Consider the following 20,178-nt stretch of genomic DNA (forward strand, 5'->3'; position numbering starts at 1 on the left):
CGGTAAAGTAGGTTGGGTTGGTTAAATTATTCCTGTGGCTTGATTTCTCCTTGGGCCAAGTTTGGATTAATTAGCACTAATTTCCCCAGAGTTATGCAAGGTCTGAACTTCAGGCTAGCGTTTCGAGCCTAAAGCAAACACAGTTCCAAACATCCAGGCTTCCAACAAGTTCTGTCTAAAGTTGCCTTCCACCTCTTTCTAGGAAGCAATCAAGGCCTCGCTCTTCTAGGAGACTGTAATTTGTTGAAAAGCATTTGATTGTTGTATTGAAAGGTTGCACTGTATGTGTAAAAAGGTGTTTATGAGGCTTCGTACAGTATAGTTAATAACCAACCAGGACCAGAGCCCTTATAACAGAGACCCTGGCTGCGAGCATCTACACTGAGCCTGGCCGGGACTGCGAAATGTATAATTACAGTGGCTGGTGGTCTGGAATATAAACCAGGGGCACTTGCTGCATGCCTGCAGGTCAGCCCTCTCCGTGGACAGTAGAACACGCTGCACCTTTCTCAGCCTCCACAGAAATAACCCCACGTACGCTTTCAAGCCAGCTTCAGAAACACCTACAGGCTCTCAGCACCGGCCTGCCAGGCAGGCCCAGCAAGCTGCAGGTTTAGATGTGTGGGAAGCAGAGAGCCAGACAGCACCAGGAACCAAGCCAGGGTTGGCATCTGTCTACTCTCTAGGGAAATTTGGGGTCAAGGGGTTCCTTAGCTCAAGTCACTGCCTTTTCTTGCCAGGAACAGGGCCCATGCCTCATAAAAGGGCTCCTCATTTCTACCTTAATTCCGTGCCTCACACTGTAAGGACAACACACAGCACCTGGCTATTTGAATCCTCAGAGCTTCCAATATTCCCTGGTACAGACCCTGCCTCATGGTCTCCAGGGTTCTTTGACTTTGGCTTCGCTGCAGTCCTGACCATCTCTTACTCCCCGGGTATGTCTCACTTCTCACTGTTTTCCTTAGCTTCTTCCCACTACCAGATCTCCATGCAAGAGGAACCTGTGCTCTTTCCTTGGCCTGGAATTAGCCCTTCTCTCTTCCATCTTGCCATGGTGTCGGCCTGGTGACCTCCCCTCGTCCTTCAAACCCCAGATCCAACAGTGCGTATGCAGGCAAGACTTCTCTAGATCAAAATAAACGTCACAGCGTCATCACTTCCAACCAACCTCCGTTTCCTGCTTGCTTCTCCGGGGCACACCTAGCAATTCTCTGTTTCTCCGTGATGGAAGGCGTGGATGTGCTCCGCTGTGGTATTCTAGTCCGCTCAGTCATTGCTGTGCACAGCTCGTGAGAGCCTGTCATGGTGAGCATCTGCTCTGGTTCCAGAGTCATCCACCCTCCTAAAGCACCCAAGAGGACCATGGCCACTTCCAGCACCTCCTCCCGCCCTCACCATCCACTTACCTATCGGGAACTTCCTTGCTCTTTTCATGCACACTGGCCTTGCTGGGCATGGTTAGCTTGTGCTCTATGATCTTCAATGCCAGCAGAGGGCAAGTCGATCTATTTCTCACGGTGTTTTTAACAGGCAGAAGCTTCCAGAATGAGAGAGGTAGGCTGTAGATGGTTGAGGTTTGGGGCTCTCAGACTCTCCTTGTCTTGTTTAACGTTTTATAAGCGAGAGAATTTAATACAACGTTCAGTCTGGAGCATTCTTTTCCATCCATCAACATCTCCAGTTCCTCGGCACATGGGAAGTGGGAGGCATTCTCTACACTTCCTGAGGTGATTTCACTTACGCAAAGCCTCTTTGCCCATGGAGACTGGCACTACTCCCCACACATCATGCTTTGAGTTGAGTATCTCGCGTGTTAGCACCACCCTGGAGGCAGTTCTTTGTTAGATCACCCCACTTTCTTGTTACTTTTGTAGGCTGATCTAAGTGGGAAGGAACCGCTAAGGTTTTAATATTTCTGGTAGATGAAAATATGCAGGCTCAACTTTCTTATTGTTTGAAATATTCGTTAATTGTAATTCTCCATGATAATTTTTTTGTCCAGTAGACAAATAAATTTCCAAAAAAAATAAGCTCTTAGAAATGGACCGGGGAGGCGGAGGTGTGGCACAGAAGTAGAATGCTTGCCTAGCATATGCAAGCCTCCAGCAATGCAGACATTTAATAAGAAAGCAAAAGACAAAAGCCAGATATCTGGTTACAGAAGAAAAGTATCTGGGTCAAAGAATATGTAAGTTATTTTTGACTATTTTCACAAATAGTCTAACAAAGGTTTTCTCTCTCAGATTGTGTGATGATGCTGGCTAACCAGTGTGCCCACCGTTGACTGCAACGATACTTAAGTTGAGCTGTTGTTTTCTAGACAATCGCTGAGCTGGGATAGCCTTTTACATGCACCAGAAGAAGTTCCTCCGGCCTATGGAGAGGGTCCCAGGACTGTGACAAGCTGGGGCAGCCTTTTCAGGGAGCTCAAAGTCACTGTGGCGAAACCACAGGGGAATTGGAAGCTGAGTGCGGACAAGGAGCTGTACAGATGAGGACAGAGGGAGAGGAAAAAAAAGACCCTCGGTGCCCTCGGTGTAGCAAGCATTTGGGAGCTAATCCATAAGGAAAAAGACAAGGAAATCTGGAAAGTCAGTTCCTAGCCATGCTGAGTGCAGGTCCTAAAGGGAGCACGGATCCTGGAACAGGAGACCTTCTTAAGATGGTCTTAAGGGTAGTTTGGGGTTCAGGCAGGACCATTCTTGGTGCCTTATTTCCAAACACTGGAAAGGAACCTTGCAGTGAAGCCCCTGGGCCGTGTTCATGATCTTCAAACTTCCCGAGGTTAAGATGTTGTCTCTTTCTGCTCTGGTCCCCCTCTACCCCGGGGTCTGTGGACTGGAGTCCATGCAGCTGTTCGGGAACTGGTCAAAGGGAGCAGATACAGTTAGCTCATTTGCAGTGAGCTCAGTAACGTGTGGGAGAACCCTGTAGGGCCGTAGGTTCAGGGACGCTCCTGTATTCATGGCCCATCTCAACTGCTTGGGAAATGAAAACAAGAGTCCAAGAACTACACTGAAAAAGAATCTGTCCCTTGTGCTCGGTGCCAGAATTAGAAGTCGTGACAAGCGGGGCTGACAACTGAGCGCTTCAAGCTCAGAGCCTATGTTCATCAGACATGTACAATTATGAGCAGAAATTTCTGTTCAATTGATTTCTAGTCAAAATAGAAGTTCTTTCCTGTCAGCATATGCTCTGAAAAGTAGCATTTTATTGACTATATAATTATAAACCTACTATAATTTTTATGAGAATCCTATGAAATACAATTTATCAGAAATATTATGTTTGAAGGGTGCAAACCTATATTCTTCGGTGAGTACGTCTGCTTCTGAAGCTGCTTGTCAGATGAATCCCAAGTATTGTGCTTTCCTTACTTTGGTCAACTACCTGAGGAAGAAGAATGAATTCTTTCTCTCTTTTCTGCTTTGGAAATATTACAAAGTTGTTACCAGGGGAGATGAAGCGTGCAAGAGTCAAAGTGTAGGAAAGAAGGTATAGTAGAGGTGCCCTGGGACAAGTCAATAAAACGGTATTTTATCTTCCTGGGTGTTATCGTGACATTTTCTTAATTCTCCAGCTTTTTGAAATGGGAATTTGGGCACAATTTTTCATCCCAAATAAACATTACTTCTTGGCATCATCCTGTTTAATGCCCTCTAAAACGAAATGTGTTGCAAGGCCCCATCACCAGCAAGGGGCTGGAGGTTGGGCGTGGCCCCAAGGATCTGCTTAGTGTCCCCGCTAAGGGCAGCAAAGGACAGTTTATGTCACTTCTGGTTTATACCCATTATGTCATTGACAGCCTTCAGTGGCTGGTGCTAAGTGGCACTCAGCAAACCTACTGCTTGAGATTAATGACAAGTCTAGGGCAGTGGCTCTCCACCTTCCTAATGCTGTGACCCTTTAATCCAGTTCCTCATGTTGAGGTGACCCCCAATTATAAAATTATTTTCATTGCTACTTCATAACGGTCATTTTGCTACTGTTAATGAATTGTAATGTAAATATGCAATGTGCAGGATATCTGATATGTGACCCCTATGAAAGGGTCATTTCACCCCAAAGGGGTCATGATCCACACATTGAGAACCGTGGCTCTAGTTCCACCATTCACCACCATCTTGCTTTAGGTTCAAACAAGAGATTAGATTACATACTTTTGCGTAAAACTATTCTCAGCCTAACACACCTCTGATAGGAAACTTGGTCTGGAGGCTCTGGCCCCACTGCAAGACTTGTATGCTGATCCTTGAAGGAAGAAAGGCAAGAGGTTGATTCTAGACCCTGCTGCAGCCTTTGGGTCTCTTTCAGCCCGACTCCAGGAACACTTCCTGGGTTTTGCATTCAGTCTCGAATCTAGCCTGGCAACTTCATTGCTGCTCGAACAGACATATGGTTAGGGATAAAACGGACCAGTCAAAGGGAGAAACAAAAAAAAAAAAAAAAAAAAAAAAAAACAGCCTTGCAGTGCAACCACTTAGACAAAGTCAAATATAGATTTAACAACTAATTATAGGAGAAAGCTGCAAAGTGCGTTATAAAATCAAGTGTTTGCACAGAAACATTTTTACTAGAAAGCAAAGTGGTAGCTCATTTGCATGTTCAGTATTGTTGGCATACAAAGGAGCTGAGCTGCTAAAATTAAGATAGTGAGTTGTTTGAAAACCTCATTTTAAAACAGAATAAATCACACTACAGACAGATGTTTAAGAGTGCGCCTGATGTGGAAGGGGCTGGCCCTCCAGGGCCAGGCACAGGGCTGGGAGTGGAGCCCTTGTCCTCCAAGGCCAACCAGAATCTTTTCTGGGCCTCCGTGGTCAGACACGTGCGAAACTCACTGCGTGGTTTCCGGAGAAAGATCGATGGTCTGGAGTTCATAGCCCAGCTCCGTCGCGGAAGGCTGAGGCCCAGAGTACCACAGTGGGCTCCGCCAGGTGAGTGGCACTTGAGGCTCCTAGGTCACAGAGTTTCAGGAAGCTCCTACTCGGGGTGGCGGTGGGGGTGGTGGGGGTCTGAACCCAGGGCACTTGCCCTGAGAGGCGACAACCACCCTGAGCTTGCATAGAGCCTCATATCTCACGGGCAGTGTCAGCTTTAACTCTGACCCTCTTTGTGACTGAAGGCGTGGTTGTCATTGTCACAAGCCTACTTTACAGAGGGAGACATGGAGGATATGGGAAGGTCTGAAATATCCCCAGCATTCGGTCAGGCACTCAGCAGGGTGGCACTGGGAAGTCACACCTGATTTCAGAGATTATCAATCAGCAGAACAATGCAGCCTCCTCACCCTCTCCACCCAGGTCTTATTCTCCTCTATAGCTCTCTCTTATTTCTAGACTATCCAAAGCCAAAGTGGCCCCATTTCTCCATCCTTTCTCCCTTTTCTCTGTGACCTACCATTTTTTCCCATCTCCCAAGGAGCACAGGGCACCCTAGTTTAGGGGCCCTCTGCGACTCCACAGCCTGGGAGGCGAGGCTGTGCTGTCTTATCTGAAGGCTTGTCTTTACCCAAGCCTTTCCAGTCTCCCATTAAACAAGACTGAGACCTTGCTCACTGCAACATTTTCCTTTATTTTCCCCTTCCTCTTTCTAGGTATGGCTCCCTGCTCTGCTTCCTTGCTAGCAAGCGAGTACTGATCACTTACCCCACTGTGGTTCCTTTCTTTGCTCCATTCATACAGTAATAACGCGTCATTACCCAGTGTTGCTGATGTATCTTTATGCTTCTCAAGGAGCAACTGCTTTGTAGGCTACCAAAAGCAGTGGTGAGTCTACTGATGGACAATAGCTGCAAACAATTCTAAACTTACTGTGGAGCTCTTGGAGGTTGATGTCTCCTAAACCCAAGGAGAACTTAATCTTCCTGAATATAAGTCTCTCCACTAAAAATACGATGGTCACCTAAAATAAAAAACAAAAGGAAGAAGAAGAGGAAGAGGAAGAGAAAGAGGAGGAGGAGGAAGAAGAAGAAGAAGAAGAAGAGGAGGAGGAGGAGGAGGAGGAGGAGGAGGAGGAGGAGGAGGAAGAAGAAGAAGAAGAAGAAGAAGAAGAAGAAGAAGAAGAAGAAGAAGAAGAAGAAGAAGAAGAAGAAGAAGAAGAAGAAGAAGAAGAAGAAAGTCTTTACCAATTCTCTAACCTCTGATGGTGGATGGTGGACAGGTCCCAGGAAAAACTCAGCAAGAATTGTAAAAACAAGACAACTTGTTTCCTTCAAAAATTGTTAACCCTGTAGTAATGGCACCCAGCCAACATGACCTAGACAAAATTCAAGACACATAATTTTAAAAGGAGTGGTTGTAAATATGTCCAAGCAACTCCAAAAAGGCATGAATGTATTCTCAGAAAACAGAAACAGTGGGATGAAATAGGGAAGTCAATTCAGGAGATGGAAATAAAATTCAATGAAAGGCTAGAAATGCTGAAGAAAAACCAAACTGATGACTGATGGAAATAAAGAAAAGCGTAAAGGAGCCAAGTGAAAAGCTCAGTGGAAAGTTTCACCCATAGGATGGACCATGTGCAGGACAAAACAGAATACCAGAACTTCAAGACAGTGGGGAGCAATCGGATCAGTCAATAAATGTCAACGACAAACTTGAAAATGCATATGAACAGAACAGGCAAGGTCTTTGGGGCACTACAGACAAAATTTATGATGTGTGGGCATAGAACATGAAGAAGAACGTCTCACCAAAGAAGTAAGGACATATACTTTTAAAGTCCTAGAAGAAAGTTCCCCAAATCTAGGGGGAGAGATACCCATCTAGAGAGACAGGGCCTCTCAGAGCACCAGTGGACAAGACTGGATGACGGGCTCTGCATGTTCTGTCAGAGTTAAAGTTTAACCACACAGAACAAAGATGGGTACCGGAGGCTGCGTGAGAGACTGGCCAAGTCACATAGAAAGGCAGTCTTAGTGGGACACTAGCTGACTTTCCAAGGGAAACCTTAAATACAATGTACTAATTCAATGCAATCCAAATAGAAATGCCAAGTCAATTCTCGAGAAATAGGAAAAAAAAAGTCTTAAAATTCATGAATGAAGCTTGGGTGTCCAGAAAAGCCCTGAACAACTGCACGCTCTTTGAGGGATCACCATGCCTGGGTTCAAGTTGTACCGCAAAGTGACAACAAAAGCCAGCCTGGTACTGGCACAAAATAGACAAATAGAATAGCCAGGAACTAGGCTCAGCCCAGATGTTCATCAACTGGTGAATGCATAATGAAAATGAGGTGCCCATACACAACAGAATTTTATTTAGCAGTAAAGAAAAATGAAATTTAGGCCCATTGAGATCACTCAAAACAGTGCTTTGTCTCCAAGCCTGACAACACAAGTTCAATACCAGGGACGCACATGGTAGAAGAAAGAATTAACCCCTGGTAAACATCTTCTGACTTCTACATACCAACTATGGTTGGTGTGCACCCACATATACATACGCAAATAAACAATGAAATTTAAGAAAAAATTAAAAGGGAAATTATAGAATTTACGAGAAAATGGGTGGGCCTGAAAAATATTGTATCACATGGAGTGACCCAGACTCAGGAATGAGAATGTCCCATGCTCTCTTGCGTCGGTTGATCTTAGTTCATGTTTTAGAAATTTTGTGTGGTGTGCTAGCTATTCTATGAGGGCTACGGCCAGGAAGATAGAAGGGGCTCGCCAGAGGGAGGGAGTGGGGACAGCAGAAACAATGAATTCACAGGTGGAAGAGAGAATGCTGGGGGGGGAGGGGCAGAAAGGTCAAAGCTGGGGGAGGCATGGAAGAAAAACCAAGCGAAGGGAGAGGACCAAAACTAAGGGCGTGTGAAAAGGCCAACACAAAATCCTTCTCTTTTATAAGCTTACTAAAACAATGTATAATTAGAACATGCTTAGTGCAGAAGTGCTCTCCATGGGTTGATGATTCTCCTTCTATAAGCCATGGATTATTAAGGGACAATCCCATAGCCAGGTGTGATGGATATTCTTTGTTATCAACTTGACCACATCTGGAATGAGCTTACAATCCAGAAATGGAGGGCACACCCATGATTTTGTTTGTTTGTTTGTTTGTTTTTGCTTGGTTTGAAGTGGGTGAGTCCACTTCTAGTCCTGACATTTGAGGTAGAATCTAGAGGAACCTAGAAGACCAGTCACTGGGAATGGGTGTGAGGGAGTTTCCGGACTGAGTCAGCCTAGAAGGGAACGCTCACTTTTAGTGTGGCCAGCTTCTGTCCCATGAGCTGGGATCCTAAACTGAATAAAAAGGTGAATGCCAACTGAGCTGAGGCATTGCTCCCTCTCTGTTCCCTGGTAACAGATGTAATGTGACCACTTGCCTCAAGCTCCCAATGCCAAAACTTCCCATGATGGTGGCCTGTATTATACCCTCTGTGAGCCAAAATAAGCTCTCCCTTTTTAAATGGATTAGATTAGTTTTGTGGCCCACAGATTTTAACCAGGGCCAACTCTGTGGTCATGGATTTGGAACTATCCACTGGATTCTGGTGGGCTTGCCATTTATCACACAGCTGGACAATGACTGCCCTCCCTCCAGAATCTATTAGTAACCAATAGTTCATCTCACAGGTCTCGTGGGTCCTTCTCTGATCTTTGATTGACTGGTTACAGACCCCGTTTTGTGCAGGTCCAGTTTCTGGCAACTGTAGCTTCTGTACGATTGTGTTTGTAATGGTTGTGCTGTGCCCCGATATTAGCATTTTGCACCCCTTCTCCCCATCCTCTGGTTCTTACTTTCTGCTTGTCCTTCCCTGTCGTTCTCTGAGGCTTAGAAGGTTCATATAAATGTTCTGTTTAGGGTTGCACAATTAGCCATTACTTATTCTAAATATACTGAGCAGGCATAAGTTTGATTTCACAGCCACTTAATGCAAAGAAAGAAGCTTTTCTGATTCAGGAATAGAGTAGCATCTCTCTATGGATATGCATCTAAATAAAAGAATGTATCTGATGCTGTGTCAGTTTAGCTCAACAACAGTAGTGTGTTATCCCACGGGTCCTAGACCTACACAGCTAGGTGATTTTGCCCGGTTTTAAAGTACTAGGCATGTAAACTCTCCTGCGGAGTTGGTCTCCAATCCAATCCAAGTGAGGTTAGTTACCCCCGCAAACAGTTGTGTCATTATTGCCCCAGTAGTTCACAGCTGAGCAAGACCACTGATGCCTTAGTTTCTACAGAAGACTGCAGCACCTTCCAGTACTATGAAGGTGTTCAGCTTTTGCAACACAGGTACAGTGTCATCAGTAGCACGGTCCTATCTAGTTCTGGTTATCTTCCTTCTTCTCTCAGGCATCTTGTTGTAGCAGTGGGAAATGAGACTGGGAATGGAGAAGTGCCAGGGTGTGAAGATCTAAAATAACAAATGGTTGCGAGTGATAAGTTGAAAGCTATTGGCTAAAACAGCAATTCACACTTAATAATGTTTCTATTTTTAAAATACAGTGCTATGTCAGTTTAATCAACTAAATCATGATTTTCTTATCCTCACCATCCAACTTTTAAACTTACATAGATTGAAAAATGAAGCGTTTCTTAAACCCATATTTTCTCCATTGCACACTATAAAAATTAGATGGTTGGAATGAAATATTATTCTTGTAATATGTATTAGATAGTTCCTTCTATGTAGTAAGTTCTCACTGGGAGTTTAATGAAGGAGTCTGTCCTCTCTGGCCATTGCCAGTTCTTTGCTACAGGCCACTCTTCAGGTCAGTTCATATCACATGGTGGTTGGCTTCATTATATCAAACGAGAAAGTCTTAATTAGGGTGCAGCAAGAGAATATAGAGGATCAAGGGTAGGATAACACAAAGGCTATACGGTGGGCTACTGTCTTGCAACCAATTTTAAAAAATAATTGGAGGGATAGTAGAAACCATACAAAATGCCAAAAGAGAGTAGAAAGAATTAGGTGCTTTATTAGTCTTGGTTCTCTATAGGAACAGAAGTGATAGAATAAAATATACACATACATGCATGTGTATATATACATGTATGTATACACACATCTGGCTTATTAGACTGCTTTAAATTTTTGTTCTAAATAATCCTACATAGCTGTCTCACACTATAAAGGCAGGTGTGGTACTTTGAATGTAATTAATTGGCTCCCATATTCTCATGTGGCTTTGTTGGAGTGGATACGGCCCTATTGGAGAAAGTGTGCCACTGTAGGGGTGGGCTTTGAGATTTCCAATGCTCAGAATACTGTCCAGTGTCCCAGTCAACTTCCTATTGCTTGCAAGATGTGGGACTCTCAGCTGTTCCAGCAACATGCCGTGTTGCCCGTCATGGTGACAATGGATTGAACCTCTGAAATTGTAAGTGAGCTACCCCAATTAAATATTTTCTTCATTGACGTAGGAGGGTCATCTGTCTATGTGTTACTTTCATTGGTTAATAAAGAAACTGCCTTGGCTTTTGATAGGACAGCAGCTTAGGCAGAGTAGAGAACAGAATGCTGGGAGAAAGAAGCAGAGTCAGGTAGAGACAGAGAGCCACCTGCTATGAAGCTCCAGGTCAGACATGCTGAATCTTTCTCTGTAAGCCATAACCTCTTGGTGACATACAGATTATTAGAAATGGGTTGAGTCAAGATGTGAGAGTTAGCCAATAAGAGGCTAGAACTAATGGGCCAGACAGTATTTAAAATAATACAATTTCTGAGTAATTATTTCTGGTAAAGCTAGCTGGGCGGGCAGTGGGAAGCGAACCGCCATTCCTTTTACACTTCATCAGAGTTGTCATGGTCATAGTGTCTCTTCACAGCAACAGAAACCCTAAGACAGCAGATAATATGATGGTTGTCCAGTCCACAAAACCAAATATCTCAAGAATCCAAACCTGACACTTAAAGCCTGAGGATTTCTGGAGAACTTCTGTTCTTTAGTCTGTGTTGGAAACCTGAAGGAGCTGTTTCTAATGCAAGAGAAGGAATGTTGCAACAGCAGAATAGATGCATTTACCCACAAGAGTGAAAGGAGCAGGCAAAAGTCACTTTCCTTTCTCTGTGTCTTCTGATCTGGACTGCTACCAGATTGTGCTGCCCACAGTCACAGTGATTCTTCCCACTTCAAATCATCTGATCAAGAAAATACTTCACAGGGATGCCTGTGTTCTAGTTGGTTCCAGATCCAGGCAAGTTGACAACTTAGATTAGCCTTCACAATTAGGATTGAGAGCCAGGGTATGAAATAGGAGAGGTGGTAGGAGGTTGATATGGTAGTTTGAATAAGTATGGTCATGACAGACTCATGTGAGATTGGTATTACTAGGAGGTGTGTCCTGTTTGGAGGAAGTGTGTCACTGTGAAGGCTGGCTTTGAGGTCTCATATATGCTCAAGTCATACCCACTGATACAGTTTACTTCCTGTTGCCTGTGGATCAACTCTCAGTTCCTTCTCCAGCACCATGTCTGTCTGCATGCCACCATGCTTCTCACCATGATGATAATGGACTAAATTGCTGAAACTGTAAGTCAGCCCCAATTAAATGTTTTCCTTTATGAGAGTTACTGTGGTCATGGTGTCTCCTCACAGCAATAGAAACCCTAAGACAGAAGTTGGTACCAGGGACAAGGGTATTGCTATGAGAGATCTGACCATGCTTTTGTTTGGAGGAATGTGGATTTGGATTAGAAAATCAGTTGGATGCTTAAGTGAGGCTTAATGGGCCACACTAGTAGGAGCATGGAAGACAGTGGTGCTGAGGGTGATTTGAACAGTGGGGGCCTGTCTCAAGAGGCTCCAAAGGAGGAGAATTTTAGTATGGTACCTAGAGATCATTCTTGTGATAGTTTCAGGAAGAATGTGTCTGCTTTTAGCCTTTGTTGAAAGAGTCTGCCTGATCTTAAAGTAAGAGATTTGGATTAATTGTAATGGTTAAAAAAAAGTTTCAGAACAGTCTAGCATAATTTCTGTTGTATAGTTATTAGCACTCCCTCTTAAGAAGATGTGTTATAAAAAAGGGACAAGCTGAGAAAGTAAAATTACAAAATGTATAATTTGAGGAGAAAAGGGACACCAGAAAGTGCAATGGAGCTAAGTCCTGTATTCAAGGAGATAAACAGATTTAGAAATAGAATAAGAGGAGTGGTGACCTCAGAGCAAGAACCCATCCAGCTAAGTTTCCAAATTGTGAAAAAGAATTAAAGAACAGCTTAGATCAAGTCACTGTGGTACACATCCTTAATCACAGCACTCTGGTGACAGAGGCAACCAGATCTCTAAGGTTGAGTCTAGCCTGGCCTACACAGTGAGTTCCAGGACAGCCAAGCTTAGGCAGTGAAGGAAAGCATCAAAACCAGAAAGCTGGTCAAGATGTAATTAAATGAGGGGGCCATGTTCAAGCCCCAGCAAGCAGCAGAACTTGGCAACTCTGGCTTCATGGTTCAGGCTTTAGAGTGAAGAACAACAAAGGGGTTCCTTGAAGATCTCAAGATGTGAATCTCAGAAGAGGCTTGGAACTTTAGACTTTTAAATATTGTTGAGACTGTGATAGATGATGGGGACTTTCACAGTTGACTAAGTATTATATTATGGCTACAAGACTATGGGGGCCAGGGTACAAAATGTGGTCATTTGAATATGTATGCCCCCCATAGATTCATGTGTTTGAATGCTTTGTCTATAAGAAATGCCACTGTTAGAAAGTGTGGCTCTGTTAGAGGAAGTATGTTACTGTGGGGGCAGGCTTTGTGTCTCCTTTGCAGAAGCTATGCTCGGTGTGATGCACAGTAGCTTCTGCTGCCTGCAAATCAATGTAGAACTCTCAGTTCCTTCTCCAGTATCATGACTGTCTGTACGTTGCCATGATTCCTACCAGGATGATAATAAACTAAACCTCTGAAGTGTAAGCCAGCCCCAGTTAAATGCCTTCCTTTATATAAGAGTTGTTGTGGTTATGGTATCTCCTTACAGCAGCAGAAACCTAACTAACACAGTTGATTAACCAAAGCTAAGCATCTACAAAACAGCCTTATGGAAATCTACCTGCTATCAAGCTAATTTCAAAATACAACAGTAAATTGGGAAAAAAAAGATTTCAAATAGAATTACCTACCCGTCATGAAGACCTAATACCATTCTCAGAAGATACGGGTATTAAATGAAAATATCAACACAAGGCATGGAATGACCAAGGAGTTATTGTCCAAGAAGGCCCTGAAGGTTTCTAAACCAATGCAGGCTATTACCTTTGTTGTTATCCAATATAAAGACATAGTAAGACTTGCTGAAGATACCTCACACTTTGTCTGCAGGATATAGAGAAATCAGTCTCAAACCAACCCTGAAACTCCCTATGGCTGGCTTTCATAGTACCATAAGAGGCTAAGCAGACTACTAGGAAGTGGACATCAGTGGTCTTAACTACTACTGGGTCCTCCATATTTCAGTACTGACTGCCAGGCACAATGTGTCTACTGGTACAGTAATGGCATGGCTGTTAAGGGGGTAACTAAGGACTTTCTGATTAGATTTGAGGTCTACTCCATAGGAAGGTATTTCATGCCTTGTCCTGTCATCCTGGTTTATTTTTTTAAAAAAAGCCCATGGTCAGAGAGGTCATAGGCCTTAGGGTAGGATGTGCTATTGGTATTTTGTTGAATGGTCATTTTGTCAAACTGTCATCTAAACACTTATGCTTATACCTATAGACCTGGGCTGCTTTCAACCTCAGTCAGAGGAGCCTCTTTTACTTTTATTTTATGTTTTATTGCTTGGGAACTTTCTATAGGCTTGTTACATGTTTTGACAAACGCACCCCCACTCCCTCCACTCTGCCGTGGATAGCAATCAGTAGAGAGATGTACACTGCTTTAGAGTTCTGAGAACAGACTGAGTGCCAGCACTGAACAGGACACCTTGACCAAAGACCTCTCTTCCTCACGTTAAGACTGAGGAACATCACAAATGAGGACGTAGAAAGAAAGTGTAAGAGGCTGGGGAGGAGTATTGTGAAGTGCTATCCATGGCATGGCTGTTACACTCATGTTCTCACTGCCACTATGGTTACTTGCCCGAGTCTTCTACAAGATCAAGTCAGCCAAAATTTTAGCTAGATGACGTAGATAGGCCCCACTGCTTCCTGAGGCTCTATAGGCAGTTAGATAGTTGCTGGTGGAGGGAGAATTACTCTTTTGTCAGGATGTGGCCACTGGCAGGGTTTCTATGTGCCAGTGGATGTTTGCACATCTATGTACATGTGGACTTAGTGGGTTACCCCCCAAAAAAGACATAAAGTAGGAAGTGCACATATTGAGAATTTGTGAGGGGGAGTTGGCTGGAGGGGAAAATGGAGAATAGCTATCTATGATCATGTTTTGCTGTATTTTACCTGCATGAAATTATCAAAAATAAAGGAAGAAAAATAGCAAGTCAAGAATTTGCAAGTCAAGAAATTGCAAGATGGACATCTTGGTCCCTTATAATCAACTGTATCTTGAAAGTGATACCTCAGTGTAACATGAAGGGGCCTGCTTGTTGGGATCCTCAGTTCGTAGAGCATGGGACTCTTAATCCCAGGGTCATGGGTTTTTGCCTCACGTTGGGTGTCATTCTGTAACATGAAGGGGCCTACTTGTTGGGGTTTCTGTTGCACCTGGTACAGCCGGCAAGTCCCAAAGAAAATCACACAGAGATCTCCATAAGTTACAAAACTGATTGGCCCATTAGCTCAGGCTTCTTATTAGCTTTTATCACTTATATTAACCCATTATTCTTATCTATATTAGCCACATGGCTCAGTACCTTTCTCAGCCAGGCAGATTACATCTTGCTTCTTCCGTGGCCTGGGAAGGACTGGGGAGGGAGCTTCCTGCTTCCCAGAATACTCCTGTTCTCCTCGCCCCACCACAACACTTATTTAAAACATGATTGACAGAATACAGACAATTCTCCCATTCCACTTCAACCTCTTAGAGACAAGTCACATGGCTCCAGTCTAGTTAAGGGGAAAGGTTTATTGTCTGTGGGTGTGAATAGAAAGAAGGGATGATGTCACTGGAGGCCATCTTAGAAGCCTGTCATTACTAGGAGACACAGTCTGGAGTCGGCTTTCCTTCCTGCAGTAGACTGGCCCAATGAGTGCAGGCAGTGAACACGTGGGGCTGAGAACAGCCTAGTGTGTGCTCTGGGCTGGAGGTGGAAGTACAGCCAGCCATGGTGCAGAGCATGGAGCTGGAGGCAAACAAAGACGGTCCACACTGAAGGTAAGAGAGGCTGCTCAAATACAGATCGCCTGTAACCACTTAGCTTCCCATTGTTTCTATCAATTCCACCTTGCAGGGAAGTTAAATAACTGGCCCTGCATTTACAAAGAGAAACCATTAGATCTCAACTGGCAGAAGTTGTTGCCTGTGACTTGGGAGCAGTTCATCAGTCTTGGATGTACACTTTCCAAATTGTTTTTTCTATTCCTTTTACATTGGTAATTCCCCAATTTCTTCAGAACTAAGATCTTTCCCAGTTGTCTTGAACAAGAGTGACAAACTGGAAACCAAACCCAGTGAGCTGCTCTCTCCCAGGAACTGAGAATGGATTCTGTATTGGGTTGGGTAATCTGGCCCCCACCCAGGATTTTCACTGGCAGAGCCTATATGTATTATCTGGGCCTTTAATAAAAAGCTGGCCAAGCCCTGCTTTAGAGGTTAGCCCACAAGGAGGGAAATTAAAACAGGTAAGACAAGTAAAGGAAAGGGAAAGGACTATAGGTCACTCTACTTGCACTGACTTCACACGTATCCAAACCGTTGCTACCCAACATGATGTCTCTGGTTAAAGACCACACCACCTTTCAAATCATAAAACTTCCCCCATGAGAAAAAACGGGAAAAGTTCTCTGGAAAAATCAATAAAAATCTTTTAAATAAATTATCCAAGTAGGAAAACAAAAACACTACTTCCTCAAAATACGTCTCAGTATCAGGAATCAATTGTAGAGGTTTATTAATGGGGGAAACAAAAATGTCCAATGAAAACCTTTATCCCAAGACAGGAGGGGAATTAGGAAGATATAATTCTAAGAAAAGACCCTGTAGTCAAGAACTACAAAGAAGGAGGCATAGAAAAAAGACATTTCCATTCATGATTTATTTTTTTCCTCTAAATAAAATGGATATATACATCTCCAACATCTCTTTGAAGACTTCTATTTCTTTTTTTAAATTTTTTTTAAATTACTTATTCATTTTTATTTTATATGTGTTGGTGATTCGCCTGCCTACATGTCTGTGTGAGGGCGTCAGACCCCCTGGAACAGGAATGACAGACAATTGTGAGCTGCCATGTGGGTGCTGGGAATTGAACCCGGGTCCTCTGGAAGAGCAGCCAGTGCTCTTAACAACTGCGCCATCTCTGCAGTCCCAGGTTTCTATTTTCCTGATACAGGGTTTCTATAACCTAGGCTGGTCTGAGTTTGTATGTAGCCAAGGATGAGTTAGAACTTCAGATCGTCCTGTATCTTCCAAGTACTAGGACAGTGGTTCTCAACTTGTAGGTTGTAGCCCCTTTGGCAGCTGCAGGGGATGAGGTATCAAATGACCCTTTCACAGGGTCACCTAGGACCCTTAGAAAATACAGATAGTTACATTGCAATTCACAACAGTAGCCAAATTGCAGTTATAAAGTAGAAACAAAAATAATTTCATGGTTGGGGTAACCACAACATGAGGAACTGTCTCAGAGGGCCACAGCATTAGGAAGGTTGAGAACCACTGTATGAGGCATACAAGTGTAACCCATCATTACCCCCTCTTAAGGTCTTCAGGACCTATGGTACTTGAAAAGTTTGCTACAAGTGCACTTATATACTTTGCCATTGAAGGTAGACCAGAAGCTTCAGATGTTAAATGGAGATGGTTCAGTAGTTAAAATGTTTGCTGTGCAATCAAGAAGACCAGAATTTTGATGCTTAGAATCCACATAATTGCCAGGTGGGCACAGTAACCTACCTGTACTTCCAGTCTCAGAAGGTAGAGGCAGGGTAACTCGAGAATAATGAATGCAGAGGCATTCCAGAATGGGGTATTCTGTACAATACTGTTACATTAGACATGAGACATCGTACGCCTGTTAAGACTATAGAGTGCTACAGTATAAAGAGAGATCTTTCATGCAATAACTTTTTCAAAAACCTAATGTAGGTCAGGGCCACAGGACAGAATGGAGGCCGTGAAAGAAAGACAAGTGCACACGCAGGAAGCAGCATCACCAAGGGGACCACAGAGGAATCTAGTAAATACGACAGCAGAGCAAGCCAAGGGGTTTCGTGTGAGTGCCGCTCCCGGTGGTGCTGTCGGTCAATTCTCATCAGGCCATGCATATATGTACATGTATGTACAGTGCAGGGCTTCACACATGGTAACGAGACAAGCCTGAGCCTGTGCTAATGGATCAGAGCTGGAGACACCACTAAGAGCTCATGTTTATCTTAAAATAGAGATGATAACCTGTAGAAATGTGTGTAGATACGGACACAAGTTTATATATATGCATACTTGCCTTTCTTTGCTCTCTTAGTTAAAAGGATCTAAATGTACTAACATCCTAGAAGCAACAAACAGACCCAGATCTTGGTCTCCAATAGTGTTCTCCAAGAAAAATGACTTATGCTTCTAAAAGTGATGTCTTCTTACAGGATGAGGGCAAGAAATACACAGGTTGATCTAGGACACACCTTCCAGTGCTAGAGGTAAGGAGCCTCCTACAAGCTGTAAGAGCGCATTGTCAGGGGTGTGGGGTGGGCACAGGAGTCAACTGAGACATCTGGTGGCCAGAAGTGAAGCAATCTGAGCAAGAAATGTTTGTAATTACATGCTCACTCAGAAATCATTGGCTAGATTAATACACGGGAAGATGGATAGACCCACAGAGAAGAATTTCCAGAACATTTCATAGAAACCCCATTCTCAAGGCGCATGACTCCCCATTTCTGTTTTTTTTTTAATTTTTAATGTAATTTTTTTTTATTGATTCTTTGGAAATTTCGCATCATGTACCCAATTCCACCAATTTCTCAGTCCCTCTCTATCTGCCCTTCACCCTTGGCTACCCCAAAAGAAAACTTAGACATAATAAGAACACGAAATAAAAAATAAAAATTGCAAATAAGAATGTAAAAAAACAAACAAAACAAAACAAAAAAGAAACAAACAAAGCCCACTTCCCTCCTCCGTCTTTCCTTTTCACCCTCTTTCTACCTGCCTTAGCGGCCCTGGGAGCTGCTGTGTGTTGTGCAGTTGATCCTATTGTCCAGACAGCTTTACTCGCAAATGCTCATTTGTGTAATGTATTGCTGGTCTGATTCAAGACCTCCAGCTTCTGAAACACTGTCAATACTTGACCCTCACTGAAACTCCTCTTGGAGAGTCTGCTGTTGCCCTGAGTCATGAAGATCCCATGGCTGTGCTTCCACAGGTCCATTCCTTTCATGCGCTCCAGCGAGTCATAGATGGCGTAGATACTGGGGAGGGCCAACTCAAAGCCATGGATGTATGCTGGGTGGTAGCTGAGTTGGTTAGTCCTGGCCTCTGGGACCACCTCCCTTAGGCAAGGAGTGGATCCAGCTTTCCTAAGTGCCAAGGGCTGGCTCTCCTACAGGACAACTCTCCTGTGCCTGGGTCATGGTCTGCTATCTCTGGGCCATTGAAGGGTGGGGCCAGTTCAGCACAACCCTTGCATGGTTAAACACATGGTTCAACACATGATTCTCATGGGCCTCTGTGGTAACATGGGCAAATACATCAACACAGACCCAAGCTTCTGCAGGACCATGAACCTTGACATGGCCATCAGCAGCAGGTTGGGCCTGGATATCACTATGGCCTTGGGTGGCAGCACAGGCCACCCTGATCTGCATGGTCCTGGCAGCAGCATGACCCTTGGGTACCAACATGGCCCCAGGTAGTGGCCAGGTTGTAACATACCATGGGTATAAACATAGACCCTGATTGCAGCAGGATCACAGACCCAGACATGGCCCTAAGCCATGGTTTGGGCCCAGACTTCACCATGGCCCCAGGCGGCAGCACAGTACACGCAGATCTGTATGGCCCTGAAGGCAACATGCCCCTTGGATACCAACATGGATTCAGGTGTTGGTCCAGACACCAGGCATCCTCAAGGCCTTCAGTGGTAGCAGGAGCCCTGGACTTTGACACTGCTACAGCTGCAGACATGGCCCTTGTTGGCAGCCTGAACCCAAACATTACCATGGACCCCATTAGCCCATTCCTTGCCACCTTCACCTCTTCAAATCTACCTTTCTCCATAGGACATGAAGCATTTTTCCCCTCTCTCCCCTATACACCACCATGTATTTGTTCACCGTGGTGCCCCATTCCTCGATGCTGCAATGTGGTCCCATTGTCCCCTCTACATGCCCAGAAAAAGCAACCCCAGGCAGCCTTGTGGGTGTCCATCTCCCCCTTGGTCCTAATTGACTCCCCATTTCTTGAGGGTGAACTATAACACTGTGAATGGAAATGACAGCTTTCCAGGAGAGAGCCCTGACAAACACTGCCTGCGTCATGTGTGCAAGGTCAAAGTGAACATGATAGGCCATGTTGGCTTCAACACCACACACGGTGCGATTGGAATGGTGTTTTCCTCATAACTCTAGACTCACTTTATCAAGAGCAAAACAGAGACACGCCAGCAGAGGCAAAGCAGGCATTACATAGGTCTGGTACGCCTATAAACTGTCATGGAGTCAAAACAAGCGAAGTCCAAGAAGCTATGAGGGCTAAGAGGCATCTAAGGGCATTGTGCTGGTAGTTTTTCTTGACTTGACACAAGCTAGAGGCATCTGGGCAGAGGGACCCTCAACTGAGGAATTGCCTTTATCAGATTGGCTTGTGGTAATGTCTAGGGGCATTTTCTTGATTAATGGTTGATGTTGAGGCCCACTGAGGACGACACCAGCCCTGGAAAGGCAGTAGGGGTTATGGAAGGAAACAGACTGAGCAAGCCATGAAGCGTATGCCAGTAAGCAATGTTCCTCCGTGGCCTCTGCTTCAGTTCCTGCCTCCAGGTTCCTGCTTCTGCTCCGGCTGTGACTTCCTTCAGCGATGGAGGAACCCTGGAGTTGTAGAAGAAACAAACCCTTTTCTCTCCAAGTTGCTTTTGGTTGTGGCTGATTAGTAACAAAATTCTAAGTGGAACAG

This window comes from Myodes glareolus, chromosome 22, assembly GCF_982192425.1.
Source record: "Myodes glareolus chromosome 22, mMyoGla1.1, whole genome shotgun sequence".
Lineage (NCBI taxonomy): Eukaryota > Metazoa > Chordata > Mammalia > Rodentia > Cricetidae > Myodes > Myodes glareolus.